Source organism: Hippopotamus amphibius, unplaced genomic scaffold, assembly GCF_030028045.1.
Source record: "Hippopotamus amphibius kiboko isolate mHipAmp2 unplaced genomic scaffold, mHipAmp2.hap2 scaffold_175, whole genome shotgun sequence".
NCBI classification, from domain to species: Eukaryota; Metazoa; Chordata; class Mammalia; order Artiodactyla; family Hippopotamidae; genus Hippopotamus; species Hippopotamus amphibius.
The window spans coordinates 146,265-163,206 of NW_026648315.1; the positions used below are offsets into that span (position 1 = coordinate 146,265).

At 54.0% G+C, this 16,942-nt stretch overlaps 7 non-coding genes across 7 annotated transcripts; all 7 read right to left on the reverse strand.

Annotated features, from left to right (window-relative positions):
• Window positions 1-661: 661 nt before the first annotated feature.
• On the reverse strand, window positions 662-742 carry LOC130843125 (small nucleolar RNA SNORD115). Its single transcript, XR_009050732.1, has one exon. It is a non-coding gene; the product is annotated as a small nucleolar RNA SNORD115 (small nucleolar RNA).
• Window positions 743-3,248: 2,506 nt separating this feature from the next.
• On the reverse strand, window positions 3,249-3,329 carry LOC130843098 (small nucleolar RNA SNORD115). Its single transcript, XR_009050704.1, has one exon. It is a non-coding gene; the product is annotated as a small nucleolar RNA SNORD115 (small nucleolar RNA).
• Window positions 3,330-5,835: 2,506 nt separating this feature from the next.
• On the reverse strand, window positions 5,836-5,916 carry LOC130843124 (small nucleolar RNA SNORD115). Its single transcript, XR_009050731.1, has one exon. It is a non-coding gene; the product is annotated as a small nucleolar RNA SNORD115 (small nucleolar RNA).
• A 2,506-nt stretch (window positions 5,917-8,422) lies between these two features.
• On the reverse strand, window positions 8,423-8,503 carry LOC130843136 (small nucleolar RNA SNORD115). Its single transcript, XR_009050743.1, has one exon. It is a non-coding gene; the product is annotated as a small nucleolar RNA SNORD115 (small nucleolar RNA).
• Window positions 8,504-11,009: 2,506 nt separating this feature from the next.
• Window positions 11,010-11,090, reverse strand: LOC130843148 (small nucleolar RNA SNORD115). The gene has a single exon (XR_009050755.1). It is a non-coding gene; the product is annotated as a small nucleolar RNA SNORD115 (small nucleolar RNA).
• Window positions 11,091-13,595: 2,505 nt separating this feature from the next.
• Window positions 13,596-13,675, reverse strand: LOC130843132 (small nucleolar RNA SNORD115). Its single transcript, XR_009050738.1, has one exon. It is a non-coding gene; the product is annotated as a small nucleolar RNA SNORD115 (small nucleolar RNA).
• A 2,497-nt stretch (window positions 13,676-16,172) lies between these two features.
• Window positions 16,173-16,253, reverse strand: LOC130843160 (small nucleolar RNA SNORD115). Its single transcript, XR_009050767.1, has one exon. It is a non-coding gene; the product is annotated as a small nucleolar RNA SNORD115 (small nucleolar RNA).
• Window positions 16,254-16,942: the final 689 nt, after the last annotated feature.

Genomic DNA, 16,942 nt, shown 5'->3' on the forward strand with positions numbered 1-16,942 from the left:
CCCTACTGACAGGTTTTGGGAAGCCATAAAGCACACACCACAAGGGACCATCCCCTCAGTTGGGGATCATTCTCTGGCCCTAGGTGCACGGAGATCTTTACAGATGTCCCGCCTGGGTCTAAGGAAGAAAACACTGAGTCTATGTGCTCTCGGACTAGAATACAGCTCTAATGAAGGCATGTGAGTGCACAAGATGTGAGCCCATACATTTGGGGCAACAGCAGACATTCCTCCTTGGTAGGAAGGAGGGTTCCAAAAGACTACCCTGTACTGGCTGCTGCAACAGGGGCCAGCCCATAGTTCAAAATTATCTGGGGCCTCTAGGTCGCAACAAAACGAGCCACACACTGCGAAACATTCTGGCTGTGGTGAGTCCATTCCAGAGGCGTTGCCTGAAACAAGAAATTCAGAGAAGAAAGGCTTAAGGAAAGACTCCCCCCATGGCCTCAGAACATGTGTGCCCTGGCACTAGGGAGCAGGATAAAAAACCAAAGGCAGCAACAGGTCTTGGCTACGTGGAAGCCTCCTAGACTCGGAGGAGTCTCAAGGGATTTCGTCGAGGGAGAGGGTGCTCCAACACCCACACGCACACCCACACCCACACCCAGGGCTCTGGAATGGACCAAAAACCCACACCATCCTGCCCCTCGATACCTCCGGTAGGCCTCAGCGTAATCCTATTGAGCATGAGTTTTTGGTCATCAGCTCTCTTCAGGACCATATGAGTTGTCATCATCGACCCAACCGAGGCACTCCTCACTCACCTGCACCCTGCCACCTGCAAAGGCTTATCTCAGATGCTTCCTGGAAAGAAGGATGCCTGAAGGGATGTGCCATTCGGTCTAATCCAGGTGCTGGGCCAAGGCTCATGTTGATTGCCCCAGGGAACATAGACCAAACACAGATGATCTTCCTTTCCCTGGGGACGATGTTTGCCAAGAAGTGAGAAGGACAGCTGTGAGCACTCCAATTCCATGCTAGATGCATTGGGGGACATGTGTGATACACGTTCTTACATCAAATGATGCTGCAAGAAATACCTGCAGCAATACATCCAGGAACACAGTGCCCAAATGTACCTCCACGTAGAGACAGGAGCACATAGCTGAAACCCATACAAACAGCTCTCTACATAGCTTCCTTTATGCCTCCCTTCCTCCATAATGCTCTAGATCCCTCCCTTTTGAACCCCGTCCTTGGCTTCCTCCCTCCTTCCTTCCATACTTACAAAGATGAAGGGATGAGTGAACAGGTGGATCAAAGCCATCATATGTACCTTCAAAGTTTCAGGGATGGATGAAATAACCGGTACCTCTATATCTCCCCAGGGAAGGACAAGCCTCATGGATCCTTCAAGTGGCACAAGGCCTGGTGCCAGGGATGCTTTGCGGGGACAACATGGAGGATGTGTCAGGGCGAACAGAGACATTCCTCTGGTCCCCACCCTGGTCTGGGAAAGAGTGTTCTGGGCAATGTCGCACTTTGCTTGTCCATGTGCACAACACCCTGACAACGAGGCCTTGAGGTCCCACACAGTGGACACTCTCAGGAGCTGGAGGGAGCTCCCTTGGTGGTCAGCGGCTTCTGTAGAGGAAGGACTCCCCAGGAGATGCCTCAGGCCTATATATGTATGCTGTACCCATGAAAGGCCCTGTCCAAAACAACTGGCCTATCTGAGGGCCCACGATCCCTTGCAGAGACCTGGGAAACCCCAGGCCAGCAAGGTAACCACCCTTCAGCTCGCACAAGAGCCAAGAGCATCTACCTACCAAGTCCCTGATGAAGGGTCCTTGTTGCCACTCATCATGTCCAGGCCTGGAACCAGATCCTCTCATACAACGCTTCTTGGAAGTCACTAAAGCAGAACCCACAACTGACCATATGCCCAGTAAATGATTGTGCATTGCCTCGACATGCACAGAGATCTGTGTGGTTGTTCCCCAGGGCACCTCCGAAGGAAATGTTGCCCCCATGTTCAGTGTTACTAGAATTCATGTCGAACGAGTTGATTTTCAGGACCTGCCATGTGCTCCGGTGGATGGGGAGCCATGTCAAGCATTCCTCCTTGGGGACCACAGAGATTCCCAAACAGGGCCAATTTCTTCTGTGGCAGCATTCCCTACTGTGGCCCGTGCAAGGCCACCAAACAACAGCCATGCAGCTACGCCCTCCTCAGCCCACATCCCGGGACCACCCCTCCCCTTCAGGTCAACAGGGCCTCACGATGGACATGATAACGGGATGCCCAAGGGCTCTGCAAAGCCTTCATGGGGGAATGGACACCCAGAAGCCTTTTCTCCTCTGGAGGGGGCTCTCTGACAAACCAGTGGCTTCCGGAGAGGACGACCAACCCAGGAGAAGCTATGGTCCTGTGTATGCATGCAGACCCCATCAGAGGCCCCATTCGGATCAAGTGGCTCCAACAAAGCACCATGATCCCTCACAGAGTCCTGGCACAACCCCATTGAAGACCACGGCATGGCTTCCAGCCCTTGAAATAACCAGCAGCATCCTGCCTCCAAGCACCTGAGGATGGGCTCCTGCCTGCCTCTCACCATCTCTAGGCAGGGGGCATGAGCCTTCCCTACTGACAGGTTTTGGGAAGCCATAAAGCACACACCACAAGGGACCATTCCCTCAGTGGGTGATCATACTCTGGCGCTAGGTGCACAGAGGTCTCTAGAGATGTTCCGCCTGGGGCCAAGGAAGAAAACACTGCCTCGATGTGCTCTCTGACTAGAATACAGCTCTAATGAAGGCATGTGAGTGCACCAGATGTGAGCCCATAAATTTGGGGCAGCAGCAGACATTCCTCCTTGGTAGGCAGGAGGTTGCCAAAAGACTACCCTGTACTGCCTGCTGTGAGGGCGGCCAGCCCATAGTTCAAAATTCTCTGGGGCCTATCAGTAGCAACCAAAAGAGCCACTCACTGCGGAACATTCTGGCTGTGGTGAGTCCATTCCAAGGCTTGGCCTGAAACACAAAATTCAAAGCAGAAAGGCTTAAGGAAAGACTCCACCCATGGCTTCAGAACATGTGGGCCCTGGCACTATGGAGCAGGATAGAAAACCAAAGGTGGCAACACATCTTGGATATGTGGAAGCCATCTACACTGGGAGGAGTCTCAAGGGATTTCCTCGAGCGAGAGGCTGCTCCAACACCCACACCCAAACCCACACACACACCCACACCCAGGGCTCTGCAATGGACCAAAAATGCAGGCCATCCTGCCCCTGGATCCCTCTGTTAGGCCTCAGCGTAATCCTATTGAGCATGATTTTTTGGTCATCAGCTCTCTTCAGGACCATATGAGTTCTCATCATCGACCCAACTGAGGCCCTCCTCACTCACCTGCGCCCTGCCACATGTGAAGGCTTACCTCAGATGCTTCCTGGAAAGAAGGATGCCTGAAGGGATGTGCCATTCTGTCGAATCCACGTGCTGGGCCAAGGCTCATGGTGATTGCCCTAGGGAACATAGGCCAAACACAGATCTTCATTTCTCTGGGGACGATGGCTGCCAAGAGGTGAGAAGGACAGCTGTGAGAACTCCAACTCCATGCTAGATGCATTGGGGCACGTGTGTGCCACACGCTCATGCATCGAATGATGCTACAAGAAATACCTGCAGCAATACATCCAGGAACATAGGGCCCAAATGTACCTCCACGCAGAGACAGGAACACATAGCTGAAACGCATACAAACAGCTCCCTACATAGCTTCCTTCCTGCCTCCCTTCCTCCAGAATGCTCTAGCTCCCTCCCCTTTGACCCTCGTCCTTGGCTCACTCCCTCCATCCATCCATACTTACAAAGATGAAGGCATGAGTGGACAGGTGGATCAATGCCATCTTATGTACCTTAATACTGTGTCAGGGGCAGATGAAAGAACCAGTACGTATATGTCTCCCCAGGGAAGGACTAGCCTCATGGATCCTCCAGGCAGCACAAGGCCTGGCACCAGGTCTGCTTGGTGGGGAAAACACTGGGGGTGTTTCTGGGGGGAATGGAGACATTCCTCTGGGCCCGACCCTGGTGTGGGCAAGCGTGTGCTGGCCGATGTCACACTCGGCTTGTCCATGTGCACAACACCCAGACAATGAGGCCTTTATGTCCCACACAGTGGACATTCACAGGAGCTGGAGGGAGCTCTCTTGGTAGGCAGTGGCTCCCGTAGAGGAAGGCCAGCCCAAGAGATGCCACAGGCCTGTATCTGTATGCAGAACCCATGAAAGGGCCTGTCTGAGTAAACTGGCCTATCTGAGGGCCCATGATCCCTCACAGAGACCTGGGAAACCCCATTCCAGCAAGGGACCAGCCCTTCAGCTCTCACAAGAGCCAAGAGCATCTAGCTGCCAAGTCCCTGATCAAGGGTCCTTGTTGCCTCTCACCACCTCCAGGCCTGGCCCCACATCCTCCCAACCAACACTTCTTGGAAGTCACTCAAGCACACCCCACAACTGACCATAAGCTCAGTCCATCCTCGTGCTCTGCCTCGACATGCACAGAGATCTGCGTGGTTGCTCCCCAGGGCAACACGTCATGAAATGGTGCCCCCATGGTCAGTCTTACTACACTTCAGGTCAATCGAGTTGAATTTCAAGGCCTGCATTCCAATCTGGTGGATGGGGAGCCATGTCAAGCATTCCTCCTTGGGGACCACAGAGATTCCCAAACAGGGCCAATTTCTTCTGTGGCAGCATTCCCTACTGTGGCCCGTGCAAGGCCACCAAACAACAGCCATGCAGCTACGCCCTCCTCAGCCCACATCCCGGGACCACCCCTCCCCTTCAGGTCAACAGGGCCTCACGCTGGACATGATAACGGGATGCCCAAGGGCTCTGCAAAGCCTTCATGGGGGAATGGACACCCAGAAGCCTTTTCTCCTCTGGAGGGGGCTCTCTGACAAACCAGTGGCTTCCAGAGAGGACGACCAACCCAGGAGAAGCTATGGTCCTGTGTATGCATGCAGACCCCATCAGAGGCCCCATTCGGATCAAGTGGCTCCAACAAAGCACCATGATCCCTCACAGAGTCCTGGCACAACCCCATTGAAGACCACGGCATGGCTTCCAGCCCTTGAAATAACCAGCAGCGTCCTGCCTCCAAGCACCTGAGGATGGGCTCCTGCCTGCCTCTCACCATCTCTAGGCAGGGGGCATGAGCCTTCCCTACTGACAGGTTTTGGGAAGCCATAAAGCACACACCACAAGGGACCATTCCCTCAGTCGGTGATCATACTCTGGCGCTAGGTGCACAGAGGTCTCTAGAGATGTTCCGCCTGGGGCCAAGGAAGAAAACACTGCCTCGATGTGCTCTCTGACTAGAATACAGCTCTAATGAAGGCATGTGAGTGCACCAGATGTGAGCCCATAAATTTGGGGCAGCAGCAGACATTCCTCCTTGGTAGGCAGGAGGTTGCCAAAAGACTACCCTGTACTGCCTGCTGTGAGGGCGGCCAGCCCATAGTTCAAAATTCTCTGGGGCCTATCAGTAGCAACCAAAAGAGCCACTCACTGCGGAACATTCTGGCTGTGGTGAGTCCATTCCAAGGCTTGGCCTGAAACACAAAATTCAAAGCAGAAAGGCTTAAGGAAAGACTCCACCCATGGCTTCAGAACATGTGGGCCCTGGCACTATGGAGCAGGATAGAAAACCAAAGGTGGCAACACATCTTGGATATGTGGAAGCCATCTACACTGGGAGGAGTCTCAAGGGATTTCCTCGAGCGAGAGGCTGCTCCAACACCCACACCCAAACCCACACACACACCCACACCCAGGGCTCTGCAATGGACCAAAAATGCAGGCCATCCTGCCCCTGGATCCCTCTGTTAGGCCTCAGCGTAATCCTATTGAGCATGATTTTTTGGTCATCAGCTCTCTTCAGGACCATATGAGTTCTCATCATCGACCCAACTGAGGCCCTCCTCACTCACCTGCGCCCTGCCACATGTGAAGGCTTACCTCAGATGCTTCCTGGAAAGAAGGATGCCTGAAGGGATGTGCCATTCTGTCGAATCCACGTGCTGGGCCAAGGCTCATGGTGATTGCCCTAGGGAACATAGGCCAAACACAGATCTTCATTTCTCTGGGGACGATGGCTGCCAAGAGGTGAGAAGGACAGCTGTGAGAACTCCAACTCCATGCTAGATGCATTGGGGCACGTGTGTGCCACACGCTCATGCATCGAATGATGCTACAAGAAATACCTGCAGCAATACATCCAGGAACATAGGGCCCAAATGTACCTCCACGCAGAGACAGGAACACATAGCTGAAACGCATACAAACAGCTCCCTACATAGCTTCCTTCCTGCCTCCCTTCCTCCAGAATGCTCTAGCTCCCTCCCCTTTGACCCTCGTCCTTGGCTCACTCCCTCCATCCATCCATACTTACAAAGATGAAGGCATGAGTGGACAGGTGGATCAATGCCATCTTATGTACCTTAATACTGTGTCAGGGGCAGATGAAAGAACCAGTACGTATATGTCTCCCCAGGGAAGGACTAGCCTCATGGATCCTCCAGGCAGCACAAGGCCTGGCACCAGGTCTGCTTGGTGGGGAAAACACTGGGGGTGTTTCTGGGGGGAATGGAGACATTCCTCTGGGCCCGACCCTGGTGTGGGCAAGCGTGTGCTGGCCGATGTCACACTCGGCTTGTCCATGTGCACAACACCCAGACAATGAGGCCTTTATGTCCCACACAGTGGACATTCACAGGAGCTGGAGGGAGCTCTCTTGGTAGGCAGTGGCTCCCGTAGAGGAAGGCCAGCCCAAGAGATGCCACAGGCCTGTATCTGTATGCAGAACCCATGAAAGGGCCTGTCTGAGTAAACTGGCCTATCTGAGGGCCCATGATCCCTCACAGAGACCTGGGAAACCCCATTCCAGCAAGGGACCAGCCCTTCAGCTCTCACAAGAGCCAAGAGCATCTAGCTGCCAAGTCCCTGATCAAGGGTCCTTGTTGCCTCTCACCACCTCCAGGCCTGGCCCCACATCCTCCCAACCAACACTTCTTGGAAGTCACTCAAGCACACCCCACAACTGACCATAAGCTCAGTCCATCCTCGTGCTCTGCCTCGACATGCACAGAGATCTGCGTGGTTGCTCCCCAGGGCAACACGTCATGAAATGGTGCCTCCATGGTCAGTCTTACTACACTTCAGGTCAATCGAGTTGAATTTCAAGGCCTGCATTCCAATCTGGTGGATGGGGAGCCATGTCAAGCATTCCTCCTTGGGGACCACAGAGATTCCCAAACAGGGCCAATTTCTTCTGTGGCAGCATTCCCTACTGTGGCCCGTGCAAGGCCACCAAACAACAGCCATGCAGCTACGCCCTCCTCAGCCCACATCCCGGGACCACCCCTCCCCTTCAGGTCAACAGGGCCTCACGCTGGACATGATAACGGGATGCCCAAGGGCTCTGCAAAGCCTTCATGGGGGAATGGACACCCAGAAGCCTTTTCTCCTCTGGAGGGGGCTCTCTGACAAACCAGTGGCTTCCAGAGAGGACGACCAACCCAGGAGAAGCTATGGTCCTGTGTATGCATGCAGACCCCATCAGAGGCCCCATTCGGATCAAGTGGCTCCAACAAAGCACCATGATCCCTCACAGAGTCCTGGCACAACCCCATTGAAGACCACGGCATGGCTTCCAGCCCTTGAAATAACCAGCAGCATCCTGCCTCCAAGCACCTGAGGATGGGCTCCTGCCTGCCTCTCACCATCTCTAGGCAGGGGGCATGAGCCTTCCCTACTGACAGGTTTTGGGAAGCCATAAAGCACACACCACAAGGGACCATTCCCTCAGTCGGTGATCATACTCTGGCGCTAGGTGCACAGAGGTCTCTAGAGATGTTCCGCCTGGGGCCAAGGAAGAAAACACTGCCTCGATGTGCTCTCTGACTAGAATACAGCTCTAATGAAGGCATGTGAGTGCACCAGATGTGAGCCCATAAATTTGGGGCAGCAGCAGACATTCCTCCTTGGTAGGCAGGAGGTTGCCAAAAGACTACCCTGTACTGCCTGCTGTGAGGGCGGCCAGCCCATAGTTCAAAATTCTCTGGGGCCTATCAGTAGCAACCAAAAGAGCCACTCACTGCGGAACATTCTGGCTGTGGTGAGTCCATTCCAAGGCTTGGCCTGAAACACAAAATTCAAAGCAGAAAGGCTTAAGGAAAGACTCCACCCATGGCTTCAGAACATGTGGGCCCTGGCACTATGGAGCAGGATAGAAAACCAAAGGTGGCAACACATCTTGGATATGTGGAAGCCATCTACACTGGGAGGAGTCTCAAGGGATTTCCTCGAGCGAGAGGCTGCTCCAACACCCACACCCAAACCCACACACACACCCACACCCAGGGCTCTGCAATGGACCAAAAATGCAGGCCATCCTGCCCCTGGATCCCTCTGTTAGGCCTCAGCGTAATCCTATTGAGCATGATTTTTTGGTCATCAGCTCTCTTCAGGACCATATGAGTTCTCATCATCGACCCAACTGAGGCCCTCCTCACTCACCTGCGCCCTGCCACATGTGAAGGCTTACCTCAGATGCTTCCTGGAAAGAAGGATGCCTGAAGGGATGTGCCATTCTGTCGAATCCACGTGCTGGGCCAAGGCTCATGGTGATTGCCCTAGGGAACATAGGCCAAACACAGATCTTCATTTCTCTGGGGACGATGGCTGCCAAGAGGTGAGAAGGACAGCTGTGAGAACTCCAACTCCATGCTAGATGCATTGGGGCACGTGTGTGCCACACGCTCATGCATCGAATGATGCTACAAGAAATACCTGCAGCAATACATCCAGGAACATAGGGCCCAAATGTACCTCCACGCAGAGACAGGAACACATAGCTGAAACGCATACAAACAGCTCCCTACATAGCTTCCTTCCTGCCTCCCTTCCTCCAGAATGCTCTAGCTCCCTCCCCTTTGACCCTCGTCCTTGGCTCACTCCCTCCATCCATCCATACTTACAAAGATGAAGGCATGAGTGGACAGGTGGATCAATGCCATCTTATGTACCTTAATACTGTGTCAGGGGCAGATGAAAGAACCAGTACGTATATGTCTCCCCAGGGAAGGACTAGCCTCATGGATCCTCCAGGCAGCACAAGGCCTGGCACCAGGTCTGCTTGGTGGGGAAAACACTGGGGGTGTTTCTGGGGGGAATGGAGACATTCCTCTGGGCCCGACCCTGGTGTGGGCAAGCGTGTGCTGGCCGATGTCACACTCGGCTTGTCCATGTGCACAACACCCAGACAATGAGGCCTTTATGTCCCACACAGTGGACATTCACAGGAGCTGGAGGGAGCTCTCTTGGTAGGCAGTGGCTCCCGTAGAGGAAGGCCAGCCCAAGAGATGCCACAGGCCTGTATCTGTATGCAGAACCCATGAAAGGGCCTGTCTGAGTAAACTGGCCTATCTGAGGGCCCATGATCCCTCACAGAGACCTGGGAAACCCCATTCCAGCAAGGGACCAGCCCTTCAGCTCTCACAAGAGCCAAGAGCATCTAGCTGCCAAGTCCCTGATCAAGGGTCCTTGTTGCCTCTCACCACCTCCAGGCCTGGCCCCACATCCTCCCAACCAACACTTCTTGGAAGTCACTCAAGCACACCCCACAACTGACCATAAGCTCAGTCCATCCTCGTGCTCTGCCTCGACATGCACAGAGATCTGCGTGGTTGCTCCCCAGGGCAACACGTCATGAAATGGTGCCCCCATGGTCAGTCTTACTACACTTCAGGTCAATCGAGTTGAATTTCAAGGCCTGCATTCCAATCTGGTGGATGGGGAGCCATGTCAAGCATTCCTCCTTGGGGACCACAGAGATTCCCAAACAGGGCCAATTTCTTCTGTGGCAGCATTCCCTACTGTGGCCCGTGCAAGGCCACCAAACAACAGCCATGCAGCTACGCCCTCCTCAGCCCACATCCCGGGACCACCCCTCCCCTTCAGGTCAACAGGGCCTCACGCTGGACATGATAACGGGATGCCCAAGGGCTCTGCAAAGCCTTCATGGGGGAATGGACACCCAGAAGCCTTTTCTCCTCTGGAGGGGGCTCTCTGACAAACCAGTGGCTTCCAGAGAGGACGACCAACCCAGGAGAAGCTATGGTCCTGTGTATGCATGCAGACCCCATCAGAGGCCCCATTCGGATCAAGTGGCTCCAACAAAGCACCATGATCCCTCACAGAGTCCTGGCACAACCCCATTGAAGACCACGGCATGGCTTCCAGCCCTTGAAATAACCAGCAGCGTCCTGCCTCCAAGCACCTGAGGATGGGCTCCTGCCTGCCTCTCACCATCTCTAGGCAGGGGGCATGAGCCTTCCCTACTGACAGGTTTTGGGAAGCCATAAAGCACACACCACAAGGGACCATTCCCTCAGTCGGTGATCATACTCTGGCGCTAGGTGCACAGAGGTCTCTAGAGATGTTCCGCCTGGGGCCAAGGAAGAAAACACTGCCTCGATGTGCTCTCTGACTAGAATACAGCTCTAATGAAGGCATGTGAGTGCACCAGATGTGAGCCCATAAATTTGGGGCAGCAGCAGACATTCCTCCTTGGTAGGCAGGAGGTTGCCAAAAGACTACCCTGTACTGCCTGCTGTGAGGGCGGCCAGCCCATAGTTCAAAATTCTCTGGGGCCTATCAGTAGCAACCAAAAGAGCCACTCACTGCGGAACATTCTGGCTGTGGTGAGTCCATTCCAAGGCTTGGCCTGAAACACAAAATTCAAAGCAGAAAGGCTTAAGGAAAGACTCCACCCATGGCTTCAGAACATGTGGGCCCTGGCACTATGGAGCAGGATAGAAAACCAAAGGTGGCAACACATCTTGGATATGTGGAAGCCATCTACACTGGGAGGAGTCTCAAGGGATTTCCTCGAGCGAGAGGCTGCTCCAACACCCACACCCAAACCCACACACACACACACACCCAGGGCTCTGCAATGGACCAAAAATGCAGGCCATCCTGCCCCTGGATCCCTCTGTTAGGCCTCAGCGTAATCCTATTGAGCATGATTTTTTGGTCATCAGCTCTCTTCAGGACCATATGAGTTCTCATCATCGACCCAACTGAGGCCCTCCTCACTCACCTGCGCCCTGCCACATGTGAAGGCTTACCTCAGATGCTTCCTGGAAAGAAGGATGCCTGAAGGGATGTGCCATTCTGTCGAATCCACGTGCTGGGCCAAGGCTCATGGTGATTGCCCTAGGGAACATAGGCCAAACACAGATCTTCATTTCTCTGGGGACGATGGCTGCCAAGAGGTGAGAAGGACAGCTGTGAGAACTCCAACTCCATGCTAGATGCATTGGGGCACGTGTGTGCCACACGCTCATGCATCGAATGATGCTACAAGAAATACCTGCAGCAATACATCCAGGAACATAGGGCCCAAATGTACCTCCACGCAGAGACAGGAACACATAGCTGAAACGCATACAAACAGCTCCCTACATAGCTTCCTTCCTGCCTCCCTTCCTCCAGAATGCTCTAGCTCCCTCCCCTTTGACCCTCGTCCTTGGCTCACTCCCTCCATCCATCCATACTTACAAAGATGAAGGCATGAGTGGACAGGTGGATCAATGCCATCTTATGTACCTTAATACTGTGTCAGGGGCAGATGAAAGAACCAGTACGTATATGTCTCCCCAGGGAAGGACTAGCCTCATGGATCCTCCAGGCAGCACAAGGCCTGGCACCAGGTCTGCTTGGTGGGGAAAACACTGGGGGTGTTTCTGGGGGGAATGGAGACATTCCTCTGGGCCCGACCCTGGTGTGGGCAAGCGTGTGCTGGCCGATGTCACACTCGGCTTGTCCATGTGCACAACACCCAGACAATGAGGCCTTTATGTCCCACACAGTGGACATTCACAGGAGCTGGAGGGAGCTCTCTTGGTAGGCAGTGGCTCCCGTAGAGGAAGGCCAGCCCAAGAGATGCCACAGGCCTGTATCTGTATGCAGAACCCATGAAAGGGCCTGTCTGAGTAAACTGGCCTATCTGAGGGCCCATGATCCCTCACAGAGACCTGGGAAACCCCATTCCAGCAAGGGACCAGCCCTTCAGCTCTCACAAGAGCCAAGAGCATCTAGCTGCCAAGTCCCTGATGAAGGGTCCTTGTTGCCTCTCACCACCTCCAGGCCTGGCCCCACATCCTCCCAACCAACACTTCTTGGAAGTCACTCAAGCACACCCCACAACTGACCATAAGCTCAGTCCATCCTCGTGCTCTGCCTCGACATGCACAGAGATCTGCGTGGTTGCTCCCCAGGGCAACACGTCATGAAATGGTGCCTCCATGGTCAGTCTTACTACACTTCAGGTCAATCGAGTTGAATTTCAAGGCCTGCATTCCAATCTGGTGGATGGGGAGCCATGTCAAGCATTCCTCCTTGGGGACCACAGAGATTCCCAAACAGGGCCAATTTCTTCTGTGGCAGCATTCCCTACTGTGGCCCGTGCAAGGCCACCAAACAACAGCCATGCAGCTACGCCCTCCTCAGCCCACATCCCGGGACCACCCCTCCCCTTCAGGTCAACAGGGCCTCACGCTGGACATGATAACGGGATGCCCAAGGGCTCTGCAAAGCCTTCATGGGGGAATGGACACCCAGAAGCCTTTTCTCCTCTGGAGGGGGCTCTCTGACAAACCAGTGGCTTCCAGAGAGGACGACCAACCCAGGAGAAGCTATGGTCCTGTGTATGCATGCAGACCCCATCAGAGGCCCCATTCGGATCAAGTGGCTCCAACAAAGCACCATGATCCCTCACAGAGTCCTGGCACAACCCCATTGAAGACCACGGCATGGCTTCCAGCCCTTGAAATAACCAGCAGCATCCTGCCTCCAAGCACCTGAGGATGGGCTCCTGCCTGCCTCTCACCATCTCTAGGCAGGGGGCATGAGCCTTCCCTACTGACAGGTTTTGGGAAGCCATAAAGCACACACCACAAGGGACCATTCCCTCAGTCGGTGATCATACTCTGGCGCTAGGTGCACAGAGGTCTCTAGAGATGTTCCGCCTGGGGCCAAGGAAGAAAACACTGCCTCGATGTGCTCTCTGACTAGAATACAGCTCTAATGAAGGCATGTGAGTGCACCAGATGTGAGCCCATAAATTTGGGGCAGCAGCAGACATTCCTCCTTGGTAGGCAGGAGGTTGCCAAAAGACTACCCTGTACTGCCTGCTGTGAGGGCGGCCAGCCCATAGTTCAAAATTCTCTGGGGCCTATCAGTAGCAACCAAAAGAGCCACTCACTGCGGAACATTCTGGCTGTGGTGAGTCCATTCCAAGGCTTGGCCTGAAACACAAAATTCAAAGCAGAAAGGCTTAAGGAAAGACTCCACCCATGGCTTCAGAACATGTGGGCCCTGGCACTATGGAGCAGGATAGAAAACCAAAGGTGGCAACACATCTGGATATGTGGAAGCCATCTACACTGGGAGGAGTCTCAAGGGATTTCCTCGAGCGAGAGGCTGCTCCAACACCCACACCCAAACCCACACACACACCCACACCCAGGGCTCTGCAATGGACCAAAAATGCAGGCCATCCTGCCCCTGGATCCCTCTGTTAGGCCTCAGCGTAATCCTATTGAGCATGATTTTTTGGTCATCAGCTCTCTTCAGGACCATATGAGTTCTCATCACGACCCAACTGAGGCCCTCCTCACTCACCTGCGCCCTGCCACATGTGAAGGCTTACCTCAGATGCTTCCTGGAAGAAGGATGCCTGAAGGGATGTGCCATTCTGTCGAATCCACGTGCTGGGCCAAGGCTCATGGTGATTGCCCTAGGGAACATAGGCCAAACACAGATCTTCATTTCTCTGGGACGATGGCTGCCAAGAGGTGAGGAAGGACAGCTGTGAGAACTCCAACTCCATGCTAGATGCATTGGGGCACGTGTGTGCCACACGCTCATGCATCGAATGATGCTACAAGAAATACCTGCAGCAATACATCCAGGAACATAGGGCCCAATGTACCTCCACGCAGAGACAGGAACACATAGCTGAAACGCATACAAACAGCTCCCTACATAGCTTCCTTCCTGCCTCCCCTTCCTCCAGAATGCTCTAGCTCCTCCCCTTTGACCCTCGTCCTTGGCTCACTCCTCCATCCATCCATACTTACAAAGATGAAGGCATGAGTGGACAGGTGGATCAATGCCATCTTATGTACCTTAATACTGTGTCAGGGGCAGATGAAAGAACCAGTACGTATATGTCTCCCCAGGAAGGACTAGCCTCATGGATCCTCCAGGCAGCACAAGGCCTGGCACCAGGTCTGCTTGGTGGGGAAAACACTGGGGGTGTTTCTGGGGGGAATGGAGACATTCCTCTGGGCCCGACCCTGGTGTGGGCAAGCGTGTGCTGGCCGATGTCACACTCGGCTTGTCCATGTGCACAACACCCAGACAATGAGGCCTTTATGTCCCCACACAGTGGACATTCACAGGAGCTGGAGGGAGCTCTCTTGGTAGGCAGTGGCTCCCGTAGAGGAAGGCCAGCCCAAGAGATGCCACAGGCCTGTATCTGTATGCAGAACCCATGAAAGGGCCTGTCTGAGTAAACTGGCCTATCTGAGGGCCCATGATCCCTCACAGAGACCTGGGAAACCCCATTCAGCAAGGGACCAGCCCTTCAGCTCTCACAAGAGCCAGAGCATCTAGCTGCCAAGTCCCTGATCAAGGGTCCTTGTTGCCTCTCACCACCTCCAGGCCTGGCCCCCATCCTCCCAACCAACACTTCTTGGAAGTCACTCAAGCACACCCCACAACTGACCATAAGCTCAGTCCATCCTCGTGCTCTGCCTCGACATGCACAGAGATCTGCGTGGTTGCTCCCCAGGGCAACACGTCATGAAATGGTGCCCCCATGGTCAGTCTTACTACACTTCAGGTCAATCGAGTTGAATTTCAAGGCCTGCATTCCAATCTGGTGGATGGGGAGCCATGTCAAGCATTCCTCCTTGGGGACCACAGAGATTCCCAAACAGGGCCAATTTCTTCTGTGGCAGCATTCCCTACTGTGGCCCGTGCAAGGCCACCAAACAACAGCCATGCAGCTACGCCCTCCTCAGCCCACATCCCGGGACCACCCCTCCCCTTCAGGTCAACAGGGCCTCACGCTGGACATGATAACGGGATGCCCAAGGGCTCTGCAAAGCCTTCATGGGGGAATGGACACCCAGAAGCCTTTTCTCCTCTGGAGGGGGCTCTCTGACAAACAGTGGCTTCCAGAGAGACGACCAACCCAGGAGAAGCTATGGTCCTGTGTATGCATGCAGACCCCATCAGAGGCCCCATTCGGATCAAGTGGCTCCAACAAAGCACCATGATCCCTCACAGAGTCCTGGCACAACCCCATTGAAGACCACGGCATGGCTTCCAGCCCTTGAAATAAGCAGCAGCATCCTGCCTCCAAGCACCTGAGGATGGGCTCCTGCCTGCCTCTCACCATCTCTAGGCAGGGGGCATGAGCCTTCCCTACTGACAGGTTTTGGAAGCCATAAAGCACACACCACAAGGGACCATTCCCTCAGTCGGTGATCATACTCTGGCGCTAGGTGCACAGAGGTCTCTAGAGATGTTCCGCCTGGGGCCAAGGAAGAAAAACACTGCCTCGATGTGCTCTCTGACTAGAATACAGCTCTAATGAAGGCATGTGAGTGCACCAGATGTGAGCCCATAAATTTGGGGCAGCAGCAGACATTCCTCCTTGGTAGGCAGGAGGTTGCCAAAAGACTACCCTGTACTGCCTGCTGTGAGGGCGGCCAGCCCATAGTTCAAAATTCTCTGGGGCCTATCAGTAGCAACCAAAAGAGCCACTCACTGCGGAACATTCTGGCTGTGGTGAGTCCATTCCAGGCTTGGCCTGAAACACAAAATTCAAAGCAGAAAGGCTTAAGGAAAGACTCCACCCATGGCTTCAGAACATGTGGGCCCTGGCACTATGGAGCAGGATAGAAAACCAAAGGTGGCAACACATCTTGGATATGTGGAAGCCATCTACACTGGGAGGAGTCTCAAGGGATTTCCTCGAGCGAGAGGCTGCTCCAACACCCACACCCAAACCCACACACACACCCACACCCAGGGCTCTGCAATGGACCAAAAATGCAGGCCATCCTGCCCCTGGATCCCTCTGTTAGGCCTCAGCGTAATCCTATTGAGCATGATTTTTTGGTCATCAGCTCTCTTCAGGACCATATGAGTTCTCATCATCGACCCAACTGAGGCCCTCCTCACTCACCTGCGCCCTGCCACATGTGAAGGCTTACCTCAGATGCTTCCTGGAAAGAAGGATGCCTGAAGGGATGTGCCATTCTGTCGAATCCACGTGCTGGGCCAAGGCTCATGGTGATTGCCCTAGGGAACATAGGCCAAACACAGATCTTCATTTCTCTGGGGACGATGGCTGCCAAGAGGTGAGAAGGACAGCTGTGAGAACTCCAACTCCATGCTAGATGCATTGGGGCACGTGTGTGCCACACGCTCATGCATCGAATGATGCTACAAGAAATACCTGCAGCAATACATCCAGGAACATAGGGCCCAAATGTACCTCCACGCAGAGACAGGAACACTAGCTGAAACGCATACAAACAGCTCCCTACATAGCTTCCTTCCTGCCTCCCTTCCTCCAGAATGCTCTAGCTCCCTCCCCTTTGACCCTCGTCCTTGGCTCACTCCCTCCATCCATCCATACTTACAAAGATGAAGGCATGAGTGGACAGGTGGATCAATGCCATCTTATGTACCTTAATACTGTGTCAGGGCAGATGAAAGAACCAGTACGTATATGTCTCCCCAGGGAAGGACTAGCCTCATGGATCCTCCAGGCAGCACAAGGCTGGCACCAGGTCTGCTTGGTGGGGGAAAACACTGGGGTGTTTCTGGGGGAATGGAGACATTCCTCA